At 45.6% G+C, this 19,461-nt stretch overlaps 1 long non-coding RNA gene across 1 annotated transcript in view; it reads left to right on the top strand.

Moving 5' to 3' along the window:
• The window catches only part of LOC142587137 (uncharacterized), a 53,374-nt gene extending 41,316 nt beyond the window's left edge, over nucleotides 1-12,058 (top strand). The window contains exons 2-3 of the long non-coding RNA XR_012829366.1: nucleotides 10,681-10,803; nucleotides 11,951-12,058. This is a non-coding gene — a long non-coding RNA (uncharacterized LOC142587137). The remainder of the gene's footprint in view (nucleotides 1-10,680; nucleotides 10,804-11,950) is intronic.
• The last annotated feature ends 7,403 nt before the right edge of the window (nucleotides 12,059-19,461 follow it).

Here is a 19,461-nt window from a genome sequence, read left to right as displayed (position 1 = left end):
GGCACGTGGCCACTTAGAATCACTAAAAGCGGTAACTTAAATTTGAAATTCTCATATCATCAACTAGGACACAAAACACATTATGCCACCAGCTAACCTTAATTCTTAGCCTCATCTGCTCTTCGATTTCGAAAATGTTTTCCTGCCTACTACTCAATTTAATACACTTTTTCAGGTTTTTACGTTTATATCAATTGTACGACCCCCTTCTCCTATGTACACTTGCCCCCGCCCGCTTCTGCGCACGTCGCCCTCCTCTCTTCTTCCTTTTATCTATATATATATATATATTTTTTTAAACAGCCTCGCCAACGCATTCCGAAGTCAATATGCCTTTTTCGGCGCCTTAACCCAGGGTATCGCAATTTCTGGATGCCGCCGTAACGACACCTACGTTGAGCGACTGGGGCAATGCTCCTTGAAAGACTATGCCGCTGCCTTTCAGTCAAACCATACATAGCACCACGTACTCCTTGTCGCCATCTTAACTACTTCAAAATTACTCGACGTAGTGCTGTTATGCTGCTCAAGTCACTCTTTAAACTCGTGTTTTTTTTGCTTCCTCTTTTTGTCTTTGGTGTTACTGGCGCACTGACCACCTGACCGGCTCTTTTATTGCCTCAAGAACATGCGGCCAACGACACCACTGAATGCTTCCTAATCTCTCGCCTCCCGAACGCGCCCACTGGCCCCCGTGTTCCTTGAAATTTTCTTTTTCTCTTCCTTATTTTTTTTTCACTTTTCTTTCTTTACTTTTCTCCGCGCGTTCCCACTCTCCCGCTCTTGTCCCCTCGTCTTGGCAACGAAGCTCACAGACGACGGACGACAGCGCTCGTTACATCTGCAGTCTCTCCCTTTAAATCCAGCCGCCAGCGACAACACCCACACGTGATATCACTGCACAAACCCTTTAAAACTAACATGCCGAGGATGACGAGGCCGCCTTTGATGAAGATAGGTCCTCCTATCGAAACGTTTGCCAGATTTTCTGAGGCACCTTATCCCTGTTTACAAACTTTATACCACAGTGTGCTATTCCATCTGTCAGCCCCTTTCTTGATTTTGGAATTCACTTAGTTTTCTACTTCAAATGAATGTTTTCATGAACTGCTCATATTTATTGTCAGTGGTCCTGCCGAATATACAGAGTGCCAAAGTGCGTTCATGAGGGCATCAAAAATGATGTCATATTTGTATGGTCTACGCTTTCGCTGAGTGCATAACTGGCTTCTATATGTGATGGTTGCAAAAATAGGAAGGCGATCAGTATTGTCAGATACTAATACTCCTCTTGAAAAAGTTAGTGTCAGATATGTTTGTGATTACGTTATCCAATGTGGTCTGTCTTGAGTTAGTAATGCGTGTTGGTAATCTGATTAACGGTTGTAATCCTAGCTTGTTATTCAGTGCGTGTGACTATAAGTGTCGGTTCGATTAAAGACAATGTTGATATCACCCGCTGTGATAATCTGAGTAATATTGTTACTGTTGTTTTCAAGCCACCTACTTTATTCACATAAAAACTAATTTTTCTTGTAATGTGGAGGCCTTTAGAGAATGCATACTAATATGCGCTTATGTTTATGAAGTATGAGGCTTCTGGCTGGCTGCCTTACTTTGTAATATTTCGATAACATGCACTTCACACCATGTAGATTCAAAAACTACGTCTGTTAACTCTGTATATTACGTCGTGTCTTATGAAAAGAGCTGCACCCCCATGTACAGTTTCGTTACTCCTAGTGCATGATGATTAGCTCCGCCTACAAGCGAATTGCCGGTGATAGCTGGGGATTGGATATGTTTGAGACGTGTTTTCAGATAACCAAGTTTCTGATAAAGCAATGAAGTGAAACGAGTGTTGTTGAGTTGCGCAAAGGTCAACAAATTCATCCTAATATTTTTGGAGCCACCTTATGTTAGGATGCAGTAATGACAAATTAGATGAAGTGGATACTGATTACTAAATGTTCGTGGTTACGTAAGTTAAAACGCCATCTTAGTTTTTTTGTTCCTTTTCCTTCCGTCTCTTGTAGCAGGATAGCCTGATGTCGTGACATGTAAGTCATCTTGTGGTCTTATCTTTTTATGCACAGGCGTTGGTTCTTCTGGCTTTGACGACACATTGAACTGTCCACGGGAACTGCCAATGTTTGTTTTTCTTCAGTTTCAATGTTCCACAGAAGGGTGCTTTCCTTTGCAGATTTAAGATTTCAATAAGAAACACTTCGCTCAAGTTATTGCTTTTGCCCAGATCTTCCGCAGCCAGCCGAGTTTTTCTGGCTTTTCTCTAGAAATTGTTCCTTTTGTCTATCGAGACAAACCGAACTACTATTTTATTTATTCTCGGGTTATTAGCAGTGGGCACTCTGTCACTGGTAGAAATGTCTGAAAGGAAAATAGTATATTGAATTTCCGTGCCAATGTCGACTGCTAGTTGCACAAGCTTATCGTCTGTAGCGTTCGGTATACCATGTAAGTCAAGGTTGTTCGTGCGCCAATATTGTTCTAATGAGGCGATTTATTTTGCGAGGATGGCATTCGATTTTTTTTAATTTCTTATTTTCTTTGTTCAGAACGTTGCCCTCAACAAGTATAGCGTTTCGTGCCGTTTTAATGCTGCATACTCATTGCTCAAAAATGTAATGCTGCTTTGTATTTTCCGAATTTAGTTTTTCTGAGATAATGCTTTTTTCTCATTGAGAAAAAGTGTTGTTCGAAGCTCGTTTGCTAGGTCTTGAAGTGACAACTTTAGGGACTTAATCTCCTCTTCAAGTTCGGCTTTTAACGGCGTAGAACAAACTTACGGGATTCCATAAAAAACCAAAACGAAAGACGCCTAAAGCTGCGTTGGATCGGCATTCGGTTCGACAGCCTCCCTCGTAATGTTCTTCACTGGTGGTTTTTTTTCTTGTGCGCGTTAAACGTGAGCCACGTGCAACCAATCAGAAGGCTCCAATATGGCATTCCTTAAAAGTCATGTAATACTGTACGCAAGCAGGCACGTTCACACACACACACACACACACACGCACGCACACACACACACACACACACACACACACACACACACACACACACACACACACACACACACACACACACACACACACACACATATATATATATATATATATATATATATATATATATATATATATATATATATATATATATATATATATATATATATATATATACATATATATTGGCACGCGCAAGTAGCGCTTGAAGCCGAGGATGAAGAAGTGCGTGTGCTAGCTGCTGCAGAAATGAACAGTACACAGCCATTCACTTGAAACTGGCTGCTTGCCTGTTCCGCGCGCGACAAACTGGGGGAGGCCCTGGTTACTTATCCGCCCTATGCCTACTGGTCCTGAACCAGAAGCTACCGACGGCAGTACCAAATGGATTCCAAATGCTGCGGTACCATGAATTTGTCAACGCATTTCGCACGCCTAACCCGTTCCACGGTGATGCCGCTGAGGACGTTGAAGACTGGTTGGACCAATTCGACCGGGTCGCCGCCTTTAATGACTGGGAAGATCGCCGTAAGTTGCAGGCGGGGCAATAGTTTCGTAAGAAAACCACGAAACTTCAATATTGAGGTCACCGGAGTTTTACCAAATGCTTCGCGACGATTTCAGCAACCCCGGTAGAAAAGAAAGGGTCAAACAGGCACTTCGAGGTTCCAAATGCCGAGCGAATACATCGCCATGTTCGTCAAAGACATGACGCGATTGTTCTCTCGGGACGGCCCATTCATACCAGAAGACAAGCAGGTGCGTCTTAATGCGAGCTATAAAAGAACAGGTCTTCCCAGGTCTCGTGCGCAATCCTCCTACAACAGTGTCTTATTTCGTTCATGAGGCGACAGACATGGAACGCATGCTTCGGCAGGGCCTCTCGCAGTATGAACGCCAGACCACCATGATTGCTGCATGCTCTTTTGCACCTGCAAATTTTGGCAGGGAGTTCCTTACCGAACTAATATGGCAGATTGTTCGAGAAGAACTGCAGAAGCCTTATGCATCAGCTCCGACACCTGCCAGTGCCGCGGCTCTTACGCATGTTATTCAGGAGGAAATCGGCAAGGTGGTTCATCCCTCGCAACCAACACGCACCGAACCCCGCCACATCATTGTACGCGGACGCTCTTGGTGTTTCTGCGCCGTCGACGGGCCGTTTCTCGCAGCTCCCTGTTGGGATTTTTCAAGCCTTCCCAAGTCCAATTCTCCGCACACATCGGCAAGTAGCCTTTCATCCTGGTCCGCGTAAGTCTACAGTATGGTGCACTCCCCGCAACAGTCCGTTGTGCTACCACTGTGGGGAGGCTGGTCACTTGTATCGTTACTGCCAGTGCCCACGGATTAGTCTGCGAGGATACCACCCGAACGCCCGTTGCCCGCGCTATGCCGGACGCGCGCTCGAAATCGAAGAATATTTGGAAAGTAACCGCCTTCCTCTAGCCCCACTGCGGAGAAAGTCATGGTCGCAATCACCTCGACAACGCGCGACACAAAACCGTGCTTGGCCCGCCTTTGATTCCGTTGGAGTCAACGGTGGAAGCCCGCGCCTGGCAACCTGAAAGCGGCAACGTCCGGGGGTGACGCTGCTGTCATGCGAACCGTGAAATATCCACCGCCGACGTCACTCCCTCGTGACGTACCGCTAGCGCCTTCAGTCGAAACTGCCAAAAGAACTTCCGTTGCTATTACTGTTTCCATCGGCGGTTATCAGGTGACCACTTGTGGATACGGGAGCTGATTACTCGGTAATGAGAGCCTCACCGGCCACCTGGCTACGCAAGGTGCTGACAGCGTGGGACGACGCACATCTGATTACGGCTGGAAGACACCTCGTGTCACCTGTTGGACTATGTAGCGCCAGACTTGCAAGTTGTACTCAGACTTTCGTAGCGTCTTTCCTTGTGCTGGCCAAGTGTTCTCGGCTGGTTATATTGGGCATCGATTTTCTCCAGTAACGTCGGGCGATCAATAACTTGCGTTACGTGTTCGTGACTGTTTCTATGTTTCTTCGGATTCGAGTGTGGAGGATGAACATCATCAAGCGGCTTTACGCGTTGTCGATGACTGCGTGACGTTACCACCTCAAGTTAGCATCTTCGTCCACGTTGAATGTCTCCAAAAGCAACTAGGAATAGCCATCGCCGAAGGTAACCTCACCATTCTGCTGGATTAAGAAGTTGGCGTCACACGAGGTCTCGTAAAGCTCCGAAATAGGCAAACCATGATCCTAGTTAGCAACTTCAGTGGCAAATACAAGAACTTCTTGAGGCATACCAACATGGCCTACTTTGAAACAGTGGGCGAGTCCTGTGCTTCGGTAACGACGATCTCAATTCTGGAAACCAGCGATGTGGACTTGAGCAGTTACATTAACGTTAATCCGCAGCTAGCACAACCCGAAAAAAAGGGTCCTCACTCTGCTATCATCAGTTAGCGACTGCTTCGCCACCACGTCAAAGGTCAAGCATACTCCTTTAACCAAACCCATGATCATCACTGAGCAGACCATCTAACCTGTTCGCCCACACACTTACCGAGTGTCGCAGAAAGAAAAGGATGTTATAAGCCATCAAATTAAGCAAATGCTAGATGATGATGTGATTCAACCATCGACAAGTTCTTGGACTTCATCCAGTACAAATGACAATTATTAATTGACAATTGATGACAATGACAATTATGCGGAGTGCGCGCCGCCGGACGGGCACAGCTACCTTAAGACTAGGCTTTCGTAGACTGAGCCATTGCAATGAGAGAAAAAAAACAGTCAGGCGTACCTCAGAATGCCTACAGTCATAGTTATTTATCAAGGCTAGTGCAACGACGTTTGTAGGTGTGAGGTTCCCTGGCTTTTGGAAGATTTTTCCCGCCTCTTGTTACAGGACAGAACGCCGGCATTCTGTTGGCCTGGGGCATCGCGTCCCCTCTTCCTGACATACGTGCTACATGGCTTTCACAATGGCTAGCATGAACCAAAGTCCCATGATAATTTCAAAGTACCGCCACTCTTGGAACTCTCCCGCCTCTGCGATACTTCCTGACCTGCTCCTCGCCCCTTTTTGCACCCCTCCCACTCTGTGGTAGCCACTTTTTATCTCCGTTTTTCTGCACGACGATTGGTCTCCTTGCCGTTGCCCTTGGGAACGCGCGGATCTTGCGTTTTGCTTGCGTTTCACTTTTTTGTTCTCGTCATTCTTCTCCCTAGCTCGGCTGCATCAGAGAAGCGTGCGCTACGCGCTGTTTTTCCTGTGGTGTTGTGCTAGCGCTCTGCCGTGGTGTAGCTCACATATCTTCAGCAAGAAGCCTGAATGTAGTTTTGGAGTTTTTATGATAGCACATGAAAAGCGTCACAGCTTTTCCCATGATGCAGTGGCTGCACAACATTGGGCAAAAAAAATTTGTTCCGACAAAGAACAGTGTTGTTCGCGAGCAAAGGCGCCTTTCTTATTGCTTGTATCAAGCATCCCGTAATCCTGCATTTTTTTTTATTCTTCCGGACTGGTTCCCTGCGTTATACTTCAACAATACGTACGTTGCATAAATATTAGGCGTCCTCAGTATGCTCAATGTTCAGCTAGGATTCATTGCCTCTCGCGTCGTCAACTGTTATTCAGTCGACGTTGTGCTTGTATAGGTTGAGATTGTGCTGAGCATGGGTTGTGCTTTCCGCTGTGAACAATTGTGTGCGAAGATACGCCCTCTCGATGGAATTTTCGTGGTTGTTAGTATACGTTGCCTGTTTTACTGAAAATCAAAATAGTGGCTTTTATAGGAGCTTTCTTTCCAGCTTACTTGGGTGTGTGGATTATTCACCTAGATACAGTGAATGCAGACTCTGACAAAATAATTGTCAAGTATACCCGTGGCATTGTGGGTGATGAGCGCCAGCTAGTGTACATTGCGTTCTTAATGCGTAAGCATTATTACGTTAGTACCCCGGCCCCGTAACGTGAAAAGTGTAATACCTTTTATCTGCACAAAAATGCGTTATTTGCACAATTAGGACATTTATAAGTTGTGGTAGTGTAAATGTATGTGTTTGGTATCTTCATAAGCGATAAGAAACAGCTTAAGCTCCCGCAAAAATTCATTAGAAGATATTCCCATACAGATAAATAGGGCTCCATTCAATATGCATGGCGATGCTTATAGAGGGGGGGGGGCGACAGAAATTTCGAGGTGGCCCCAGAGAAATTTGTGGGTAGGCCAACTTAAAATTTTTACGTGGTCTTAAGAGAGAGATACACCAAAGAGAGGAAATGCAGGGAGGTCAGACAGACGAAGGTCCGGTTTGCTACAATAAACTGGAGGAAGGGACAGAAGGAACAGAAAGAGGAAAGTGTGATAGAAAGAACACTGTGCGTGCAAGATGCAAAGCGCCTTGAAATCAGTCAAGTCCAAGCAAGTGCCACGCGGATACATTAGGCGGCCGTCATTCTACTGTCTGGAGCTAATCTTGGTGCTTCCCAAAGCTGGTGAGGCACGTCGAAGTCACCTGTGCAGACCAAGGAGCCGCTGGTCGTCAGCAGTATTTTGCAGAATGTGGCAATATATCGTTAAAGTAAAACCCAGCCTTTTCGACTTCAGTGCGAAGAGAATTGTGCGGGTGAGCCATGATGCCTACCCAAGACTTGCAAGTACTGAATTGAGAGCATCCAGCACTAGCCTGGCACTTCGCGCTGACGGGGTATGCAGGCTATTCGACAGCATTCGAAAAGTATTCATCATAGAACGGAGTATCATAACCACTTGCCGGTTTTCTTCGGGCAATTTGTAAGGAGCCCGGTCTATGCATTCTACAGCGGTGCACAGCCGTATCACCTGACGTCGCTACGGCTCCAGCAGTGGCATCGGCTGTGGCATCGGCGGCGGCCACATGGTCACGTGGCTTAAATACGGGATAAGCTAAGTTGAAATCTGGGGGTGGGCCAAATGAAATTTGCGGGATGGTTAACTTAAATTTCATTGTTGGTCAACTTGAAATTTGGACGTAGGCCAGCTTAAATTTAAGGATAAGCCGGGTTGAAATCAAGGGGCGCAGTAACTTAAATTTGGGGGTAGGAAAACTTAACATCAGGGGTATGCTGACGTGAATTTAGACAACTCCAGTATGGTTTCTAGATTATTTTTCAATTCTTCGATTTGCTTCCACTTGGGCTGCCACGAACGCCTGATTTCGTGGCGATTATTATTTGGTTTTCCTATGAATACAAGCAATGTGCAGGAGGTGTTACAAGATCGCGCTCGCTTGCTCGCGCTAACATTGCTCCACCGTCCAATTCAGTTTAGAGACCACAGCGCAAAGGCTGCTTTAACATTCAAAGGCAAACATATGGACGGACGATGCACTCGCGACTAATTCATTGTAAGAAAGCACGGTGAATATAATACTTGCGGTGCACATCCCCGCAGAGGCAATAAAGTAATCCGAACACACAGATTTGTGCCATAAGCAATACTAGAAAAGTTTAACGTCGTAAAAAATCTTATTATCTGGCAGGAAAATATCTGGACTAGACAAGTCGCCTCAAAATTCCTTTTACATCGATATGGCCTTAAGAAGAAACCAACTTCCTCATAAAAGTTATCTTAAACATTATGGATGCTGTCATGACCATTTTTCTATTTTTATACACCTCGGGAACAGGCAAGTTGCCCGAAATCATGCGCCTCTATCAAATACTGCGTCCCGTCCGCGGGAGCCAAGGAGAAAGAGCGTGCCGTGTGCAGCGCCCGCATCTGGAGAGCGAGGAGAATCGAGGAAGAAAGCTCCACGCGGAGGACAGTGTCGGCTCTTTCAAGTTATCAAGGGGCTTTAGGGGGAGCTCTGCTACTTGGCGCCTCTCGGGAATTGCAAGGGCGCTGAAAGCCTCCGAAAACGACAACTGCTAGCTTGGCAGCGAGATCCGCTACAGAAGCTAGTGGGTAAACAAAGTGTAATTTGCTGCATTACAGGTTTGGCTTTAACTCTTTATAAAGCCTTAACGGTGGAGGTTGGAAGAAATCGGCCGGAAGTTTTTCGCGATGATTTTATAAGGTATGCCAAACGAAGGAAATAAAACTTTAAAAAGTCCGCTGACATGGCAGGCCTTGCTTGCCAATGACACGATGAGACATTTTAGTTCCAATCTGCTCTCAGCATTTGTAGAAAACTAATGCTAATACAAAGACATCATCGTGCAGGTGTTAAAGCAGTGCACTTAAAGTGTGGTTGGACCGGCCAACCGCACCTGGGCACTTTAATTCATAAACTGAAGTCGACCATAGCGGGCGTTCAAATTCGAAAGTCAGCATATGGAGTGCTGGTCGCTATAGGCTGTAGGTGTCCTATTGCTAAACTAGACTAAGATTCTGTTGTGGATCGAGTGACCGCAAAATATTCCTTCACCACTAGAGAATTGTTGGCTTCCACTCGAGATAACGAAGCTGTTATTTTGGTACTACACTGTCGAGTTTCACTTTTTTCTTAATATGAAAACTGCTCAGGCCTACGTTACTTGAGTCGGTGTGGATTTCGCTATCACCATATTCGTCGATGGGTGCGACTCCTGCGGGTGACAGCAGGCGTCGTTTGGCCCTTTTGAATGCTCCTACCGGCGCTATTTTCAACTTGAGGGGGGAGTAAGATTTTCTAAGCACGTGAATTGAGACCCAGGCTCAATAATGTCTGCGTTCATTATTTGAATCCTGAGACTAATGCTGTCATCAAGGCCTGATTGTGTCTCTCGATTTGCCGCGTATATTCAGTGAACAATCGCAAGTTACTTCCATCTAGTGTTATGTAGGAACGGTAAAGTACATAAAATTCTCTCAACACTGCGGAGTGAAAACCTTGCTCTTCATCAAACGAACATGTGCCCGGAAGAAATACGCAGTTCTCAAACCACAATGATAAGGGCAAGCATAGTCGTCTTCTCAAAAACGAAGGTGAATTGCGTCAGATATATGTAGAGGTAACACATTTTATACTCTCGAGTAGTGGCTGGCATTTGCGCACATTCTAGAATGCACGACATTCTTCGTGACCAGAGCAAAACAATCCGACATGTTTCTTTAGACAACAGTTCATGACAACGTCAACAAATTTCAGCTACTGGAAGCTTCTCTTTTGCCGCGCGAGTCGATAACTGTTATATTCCATTGCAAACAAACACCGGCAAAAAGGAGAGCCATCCCGCGTGAATACATGCATTTTTGACGGTTACTACACCCCATCGGCTACAAATATCTACATATATCAAACAGCACCGGCTAGAAATATAAGCTGTGAATAAGCTTCGCGAAGGCCGATTCGTAAAAGGAAGTCACTTCATTGATCGACAATATGACGTAGTCTCGGAAAGGCATTCATGTGACATGCTTTTTGTATTGGTCAATTACACAAACTGGTCAAAAACAGTAATTTCTACAAACTCGTCCAATTTTCTATTTTGCTTATCCTTTGTGTATAATTAAACAGTCGCACTGACCACGCAGTGGGGCATCTACTACACGTTAATCAGGTTGTATTTTATCATGTTAGTCTAGAAAGCCATAATCATTCTGAAAATTGCGTAGATTTATAAAAATTCTGGCACTCTTTTTCCCAAGTTATACGGAAACATAAAATCACTGCATACTAGTAAATAGATCTTTGTATTTCTTCTTGCAGGCCTAATACTTCCGGAAATTTTATAATACGTCTCCTAACACCTATTTCTGTAATCAGGGATGGCGAACATATTTATCCTCTTAGGCGCCATACTGCTCAACTTGGAAGCTACAGTTGGCTCAGGTAAGTGAGCGCTATTATTGTTTGAGAAGCAGACCAAATACAGAAATCTTTGCAAAAGCAAGCAAACACGGCCTGACATGACAACATGCGAGGCCGTGTTGGCATGATAACGAATGCATGACAAGTGTAAAACGATCGTGGCGTGACGATGAAGGCATTACGAGAGTCGGTACACAAAGCACGAACGATGACGACACACCGACCACTATGGTGTGATGATCCCGATGGCATACCCAGTGGCCCTAGTTATACGACAATTTACACCCTTGAGTTCGCGTACAAGGCAGGCATTACAACGACGAGATGGTCAGTCAGATGAGGAAGCAGGAATTACGATGATGGAACGACCACGAAAGCATCACTGCCCCGAGTAGTTACCTGGTAGCGCAAGCTGGCAGACAACTTTAGCCGCTTGATTGCCGTAAAGAGGCAAGGAAGTCAAGACAGGCAGGCTCGAAAAGCCTAAAACAGGTAGGATCATGTCTGGAGTATTAAATCTGGGCATCTACGAGAACACTGGCTGGGGCAATATATTGTTGAGCAGTAGCATATATGATTCGCAATATTGGAATATCCGGTACAAGACGTTACACGTAGCTGTACAACCTATGACTAAAACATATACACCAGCCTTCCGAAGCAAATTGCCATGCACGTATTTTGCATTAATCATACGACGTATTGTCACAGTAGTTGCGAATATCTCATGGGAAGTTATTGCATTTGCGTAACGCAATGTAAGGCTTCGGCTTTACAGTAGCTCGAATAATTCGATTGATACATGGTTAAAAGTGATGAATATTGAACATAATTTATCGAAAACAAATAGAACGTGCCTGGATATACCTCACCCCACATTTAACGCGTGGAACGTTCAGACTAGTTTAGCTATTATTCGAACATTTTATTTGGCTCACCAAATTCAGAGCCGCGGCCTCAATAGATATTCGACACAATTCTTGTAAGGTTTAACGTTAGTTATTCAACCTTCCTATTACAGGTTCCTATTCCACTAATTTCCTATGTCGAAATATGGCAATAGCTCGACGCTCTTCTATACTCTCTCAATGACTGGGACTCAATGCTGTGAATATGATGCTCTACTTAATTCGACCATGGTTTTATTTCCGGCCTTCTTTTATACCAGGCCCTGAAAAGACTCAGTGCAATACCAAGAATAACGACCTTTGCAAACAGCATGGAATGTGGTTGACCTGCCTAGATCACGGAGATGGCTTTCGGTCAGGAACATGCAGTAAGTATTTCCTTTTTCAGAACAACGTGTGTTCGGCGTCCTGCCATATCTGCACATACCAGTGTGAACATAAGAAACTTAGAATTGTTATAAATTTATTCCGACAACACGATGTAGATAAGTATCGTGAACTCATCATGTTGGTACTGATGGTCGAAAATTTAACAATAAAACTACAAGGAAAGCTTGTTCTGATAACACTAAGACTATGCGATGTGATATCTCAAGAAAACATAAATTTCTTCTTTTTTCTAAGCGCTGTGAAACCTTTCCAATACACTGGTAAATGCTGTTGGAAGCACTAAATCTAAATTATTTACACCGGCTTTTGCGGATGGACTACATATGTAAGTTATAGATAAATGAAGCAAATTAACAGAAGTGTTGATACGTGTAGACGAATTGATGGCGTTTATGAGCCGAGAGTTCTCATCAGCTGTTACATATCGTAATAGTGCTACCCTCGAGCATATCGATAAAAAAATTTCCACCGGAAATAACTCAATATTTGTTGTCACCAGCAAACTACGGTATTCACTCGAGCAAGACGAATAGATCACGTGCAATACCAATCGGGGGCCGATATACTAAAGAAATAATAAGTTTGTCCAGCTTTAAAGGTAGAACTTCGTAATCTGTATTTATGCGGGAATACTATTTCAAAATGTCGCACACAAGAGTTTTCTTAGCCAGTTTGCGGACACAGCCACGTCTACTAGTTCATTGATTTATCATGCAATTATTATAAGAATGTAAGCTTAGAAAACACCCCTTCAGCATACAAAATTGTGATTATTAATCATTATCTGATCTTCAATCGGCAATGGCAAATGCACATGTATTCTGCAGACAAAGATAAAACCGATTTTTTGACTCCCAACAGGCTTGATGAATTCAATCTTTGTTTGTGTTACGCACCTGCGACATTCCGAAAGTTTATGGAAACGGCACTGCCCATCTTCAAAGGCAAAATCTGTTTACCCTACCTGAGCAGTTTCAGTACCTGAGCAGTACGCTTTCGCGTACGTTCGACGTCTCTTCCTCCATCTTAGCCGATACTGCTTACCGTATGTATTCAGTGCTGCACGCAGATATGCATTCCCCCTGGATAGCGCAGTGCTACTTCTGGCTTTGTCAACGAACGTTACTACTTTCTTCCTGACCTACACTTCATAATTTTGACCTTTCTGCAGCAACAAAGTTTTACACAGATGCCAGTGGTCCTTCACGTCCAGCGTCCTTCACGTCCAGCGTCTCAGCGACGGCAAACATGTCATTGTCCCATGCCTGCTGTTCATGGAAGAAGTCCTAGCACATTTACGCCGTCATTGAACAAAGTCATTTTCGGCGTCTATAAGCTCTCTTCATCTCTATGGCCAAAGATTTACGATCGTCGCTAATCATCATTCATTATGTTGGTTGGTTTGTCTCCATGACTGGACCATCTTGCTCTCCCTGAGCTACGTTTGCAGGAATTTTACTGTGCAATCAGTTACAACAATTGCCGTCATCGCGCGAATAACGACGGTCTTTCGAGACTATGTCTATCAGCTGCAGCATATGACGTAGACATTTTCGATAAAAACATGGCCATCATCGATGACACCGTGGCGGCTTGGGCTAGTCGGTACATGCTCTACAGGGCAACAGCGCGAAAAGACGAGGAACAAGAAGGGGAACACACACCAGTGCTGAATGACGATTGATCCTTTATTATGAAAGGAGCACACACATATGCCTAAAGATTACATAAGTACATCACTGCGCATCGGTGTCTCATTCTCGTTGTCATGCACAGTGATTTACTGATGTTTTCTTTAGGTATATATTTGTGTTCTTTTCTTAATAACGCATTCAGTTGCTAGTAAGCCCTGGTAGGTATTCTAATATTTGTCCTTAGACTTTTCGCGCTGTGGTCCGGTAGACCATCGATGACATTCTCTTTCGTGGACTGGCCACATTCTTGGAAAAGGAGCGCAACGATTGCAGCCCGAACTGCACTACGCTGCTGGTGGCATGTATGTGGTCAGTAGCCTAGGTGTGCAGTTGATGGTATGTACGACGCCAAGTGCGTGGCTACCCAGACAAGAGCCGCAAATTCAAGGACCCTACTACTGCTCCGGTTGTACTTGATCTTCCTGTAGCACCATCATCATTTCCTTTCGAAATAATTGGAGTTGATCTTATCGACCTGTTTTCGCTTTCAACTAACGACCGTCATTGGATTTATAGCGTCTGACGATCTCCCGACGCATAATTCTAAAATAACCGCAGCGATGCCAATGGCCGCGACTACCGTTGTGTCATACATCATATCATCCGTCACACTACGTCAAGGGCCCCTTCCCGTGTTATTGGGAGACCCTGATACAAATATAAGGCATTCCCTGTTAAGCTTATCGCACCTATCTGTTTTTAATCATCATGTCAGAAATTCTGAGTGCCCTCTCCAACCGGGCCGAATAGCTGTGTTTGGTCAACTTCTGTTATATAACTAGTTGATGCACTGGGAAATCGTACTAAATAAAGCTCGGTTAAAGCGTTCAGTGAAACCATTTCTCCAATGCTAATATGCAAACGTTGCTTTGTTTACGCTGCTGAATGTGCGAATCATGTCATGATGAACACAGTAGAGGAACGCCTGATAATTGATAGCAATAGTACATACGTGTAGTACCATATTGCTAATCGATATAACAGAAATACAGCAGCTTCAAAGCCACTGTCTGATTCAAGATAAGCTGTCTCAGCGCCGCCTGTCACACGGTGGATAGCAGTGACAATTACACAGGTGCGAGTGGGAGTTGGTGGGAGTGGAGCATGCAAGTCGATGCCCACTAATTACAAAGGAGCGGATGGGCATTGCTGGGTAACTAGAAGTGATGCGTTAAGCGTGTTAAGTAGAGAGGCAACGACAGAAACAGCATGAATTTACAGGGTCGTAGGTGTTGTGGAAGTTCAAGTGACAAGCAGTTGTGTCGTCTTCAAATGCTTCCAGTACGTAGACACGAATTGAATAGAGAAAAGCTGGGATCAACTGGTTATCTGAGTGATGGTCAACGTGCCGGTATAAAGTAAAGTTTTTTAGCCTTAATCTGTAGTGACTGCGTTGGACGTTCTCAGCTGCAGTATAAGTGATTGTGTTGATCCAACATGATATGATTGAGCCTACCGGAAGAAAAAGGCGTATATTGAGGCTAATGAGCTGCAATCCGAAGTAGCCACAGATTGTTTAGGTGATAGTAGAGAAGCCCCTGGTGGCGCATAAAGCAAGTGACGGCAGTGGGCAGTGAGACAGAGGATATGCGTCTTTATATCTCTTCCCAGACATGCCTTCCCCCAGGAAACTGCGGACGGTCGAGGGAGCATGTCACTTCTGATGTTTCACGTTTTTTCATTGCCAGGCGCATGCGGTCACGGTTAAAGGCGGGAGCGATAAACATCAGCTTTATGTTGACGAAGCGTAACTTTTGCTACGTCTTGTCAGCCCTCACAACATAATCGCTTTCATTATAGCCTGCAGGCTCGGAAAGCTGTGCTCGAAGATACTCGTTTGAACGAAGGTAGTAATCGAGATACACGGCGCATAACTGCTACTTCAGCCCTGGGTCTGTGATACTCTATGATACACGTATTGCTCGCGCAGTCCTATCGGTATAAGCATAAGTTCGACAAAATTCATCAGCTAGGATTTATGAACGTCGTCTCCGCATTCTCGTTTTCATTCTGTTCGATCAAGGAATAGCCGTTCTTGGGGCCTAATTACCAAACGTATTGGTTGTTGCATTGTGGATGGAGCATTTTGGTTATTCCAGGAAGCGGAAAAATGTCTAAGTAATGCTGTTCAGGCAGCGATAAATCACGGGGAACTGTAAAATGTCGTCTTCCTTGTTCCTTAAGGACATGATGGGTGATGACTAAGGAGCGATCGATGGCTCGATTATGTCATCAAGAATAACTTCATTCACTTGAGCCCTGATGATAGCCTATTCGCATACTAAAACATGATACGGCTTCTGTGGACTGATCGTGCAGATTTGTCGGTGACGGTGGGGGGCTTCGTACTTCATATTGTGCTGATACTTCATTACCTCTGCAAGCACTCAGAATAACTAATAAGGCTTTGTATTCCACCTAACCGTACAACTGAAGAGCAAGGTTCAAGTTAAATTCTGGACAATCATTTACATTCGATGAAGATTTGCAAGTAACTAGAGTATTCCAAAACCACAGCTTATTTTTTCATCGTCTTCAGTAAACGCTACTTTGGCACCTTTGTTAGAGTGCTAGCGTCCCTTCACAATCGCTTTCAATGCGGCAACTGCGAGAAAAATGCCTAATTTTTTTAGGTTAACAGGCAGCTACACTTCTCTAATATGCGGATTTATTATGAGACACTAGGCACAGTCTAGTTGTACCGACAGTACACGAACGCTGATCCCGCGCACAACCGACACAAGGGCCATCTTCTTCGCCCTCCTCTTCACTACATTGGCCCCCGGGAGAGAAGAGGAGCCATCCTGGCCGCTTACGGCGTAGGTAGGATGAGGGGGGTCATAGTACGGCTTAAGTCGGTTGACATGAACCGTGTCACGCCTGCGACGCCTAAGGTCGGGTGATGGTGTCACAGGTTCTACAACGTAGGTGACGCTGCAAAGCCGCAAGCGAAGCATATGGTGCGGTTGTCGCGTGTACGCCAAGTGGTCTCAACTGGGCGTCGAGACGGAATTGGAGGTGACGCGGGAGGAGGTGCAGCTTGAAGTCGCATTGGCGCAGGAAACGCGAACGTCGGCGGCGCAGGTCGCACGACGACTTCGGCATAGGTGAGAGGTGCAGCCTTGGGAGGGCAGGGTTGAACTAAAGGTAAAGACTCAGCAAGTTCGTCGCGAATGGCCCGCTTAATGGGAACAGCCAGAGATGTGTCAGGCTGGGGAGGTCGATCGTTGAGAGGCAGCATAGACAGCTGGTGCGCCACCTCCTCAAGAATGAAATCTTTAATTACAACAGAGAGCGATGCTGCTAGCGTGAGGCCCGAGAAAGAGTCGCCATGTGCAACAGCGCTGCGCACAAGGACACGTTGTCGACGCAGCTCATTGCACCTCTGGCAAAGAGTGACGACAGCAGCGACTAAAGTAGGGTTTCACGCCAGGAGCATTTGAAATGCGTCGTCCTCGATGCCTTTGAGGATGTGCTTCACCTTGTCCTCTTCACTCATGGTGGAATCAACGCGTGCGCAAATATCCACGACATCCTCTATGTAGCTGGTGTAAGTCTCGCCGGGCTGTTGAGAGCGCTGGCGTAGGTACTGTTCAGTACGGAGTTTTCACAAGGCTGGGCGACCGAAAACTTCCGCGAATGCTGTTTTGAAAGCGGACCAGGTTTGCAGTTCAAGCTCATGATCGTGGAACCAGAGGTTCGCTACGTCAGCAAGATAGAAGATGACGGTACCTAGCTTTGTCGGGTCATCCCAATTGTAGTGATCACTGACGCGCTCGTAGGTAGAGAGCTAATCTTTCACATCACTCTCACCTGATCCGCTAAAATCAGGAGGGTCCCGCTGCCGCTGGACGGCACCGCACATCATAGGAGCGGCGGATGCCCGAGCAGATTGTTGGGAGCCTCGTTCATGGTAGGGGTTGGAGCAGTTGTCAAAGTTCGGCTGCGAAGTTCCAGGGTGAGGTTGGGGAGGGCAGCACTTTCCACCACATGTAATATGCAGATTTATTACGGGACACCAGGCGCAGTCTAGTTGCCCCGACAGTACACAAACGCTGATCGCGCGCAAAACCGACACAAGAGCCGTCTTCTTCGTCCTCCTCTTGACTACGCTCCTATTTTTATTTGCGGAATCATCCACTGCAACAATATTTTGGTAGGCTCTGCAGTCTTTTATGAAATCTACGAACCACCGGTGAAGACAAAGATGTCCGGCTGGGAGTCCCACTATTAGTAACCGGCCCGCCTAGCACTCTTCTAGACCTTCAGCCAAGCCGTTCGCGGTCACGTCCCCCCCCTTCTCCCCCACTCCCCGAAAAAAATTCTGGGTATGCCACAGTGAACCACCCTGTAGCTATCATGACACAGCCGGCAATATTTTATTGCAATGAGAATTATGTACGGACACTTCAGGCGCATATCTGTAGCCGGCATCGCCGTCACCATCGCCGTGAGGTTCCGCATAAAGTCCAAAAGCGATAAAATCGTCGCCCCGCGCCGTATGCTGCATGCGCCAGTCAAAGCCTGCGAGGGTGAGCCGACAATGGCGGATCAATCTCGACTACGCGAGGTAACGGAAGCTCGGAGGAAGCGAGCCAGCTTCCGTCACTTGCATGGCTTCGAAATAAGGGGAGGCAGGGAGGCGCATTCTACACTGGCGGCTGATGTGTAGGCGAGCGCATACGCCCGCGCGGCCTTCGCAATCCGGAAAGTAATATGCGATGTCGAAAGAGTCCACCATGCGCTGTGTTTTGGAGGCTTAGTTCGCGTTGGGGATGTGAGTATACGAAGGTCAATTCGGTCTCTGCTGCAGACACGCTTACTAACTCCGGCGTTCGGACAGCGAGTTTCCTGGGTCATCGAGTTAAATGTGTTCATGTTTCTTGTGCGCGCGTGAAACCATGGTTCTTATGTTGTTAGAGTGCCTATGTTTAGTAGTTTAAAAGCCCGATAAAATTACTGACCTTACTTTGTACAGCTGTCTACTAACTTGCTTCGCAGTCATTGCGTCCCCTTTCGGGCGAAAGTGCGGCTTTTTTTGTTTGTCTACATAGGTTTGGCGCTTGCAGCGCCTCTTTATACCTCCCTGCGAAGCGGTCTCAAGTTGCAGCTTCCCAGTCCATGTAGCATGATACAAATTTCTATTGAAACCAAGAAAAAGGGCTTGTAGATTTTTTTTCAAACATGACTATGAGTCTGGAGATGCAAATCTGTTGAGAAACGGGATTGAATCATTGGAGAAGATAGTGTAAGAAAAAATGAATGGCGCAAGACAACACGGCAATGATATTTACTGATGCAACCGTAGTAAAAAGTTAGCGCCTCTTCACGTCAAGAAGTGAACGTCAGTTAAAGCATCCCCAGAAGGGCAATTTCTGATAGGTCTCGGAACACTAAACTTGAGGCTTTTCGCCGTTTTGAAGGTTGGGCGTGGCACGAAAAATGGCACGTAACTTAACAAAGTGGGACAAATCATGTTTGCTTGGCGTTGAAGAAAAGATATTTCGTCATGCTTCGGGGCGCATTTAGGTGGTGCGATCGTAGTGTAAGTTGATAAGGAGTGTGTTTTTAAACAGACACACTTATATAAGTATATGTCGGTTGTTCGCCCTATGCGACACAAATAATGGTTCATGTATGCTACTTTCAGTATCTGCTCAAAGTGCGATGCATCTAACTGAGGTGGA

The sequence above is a fragment of the Dermacentor variabilis genome, chromosome 7 (genome assembly GCF_050947875.1).
Source record: "Dermacentor variabilis isolate Ectoservices chromosome 7, ASM5094787v1, whole genome shotgun sequence".
Taxonomy (NCBI): Eukaryota; Metazoa; Arthropoda; class Arachnida; order Ixodida; family Ixodidae; genus Dermacentor; species Dermacentor variabilis.
The sequence above is the reverse complement of the archived record's forward strand: the minus strand, read 5'-3'. Positions and strand labels throughout refer to the sequence as shown.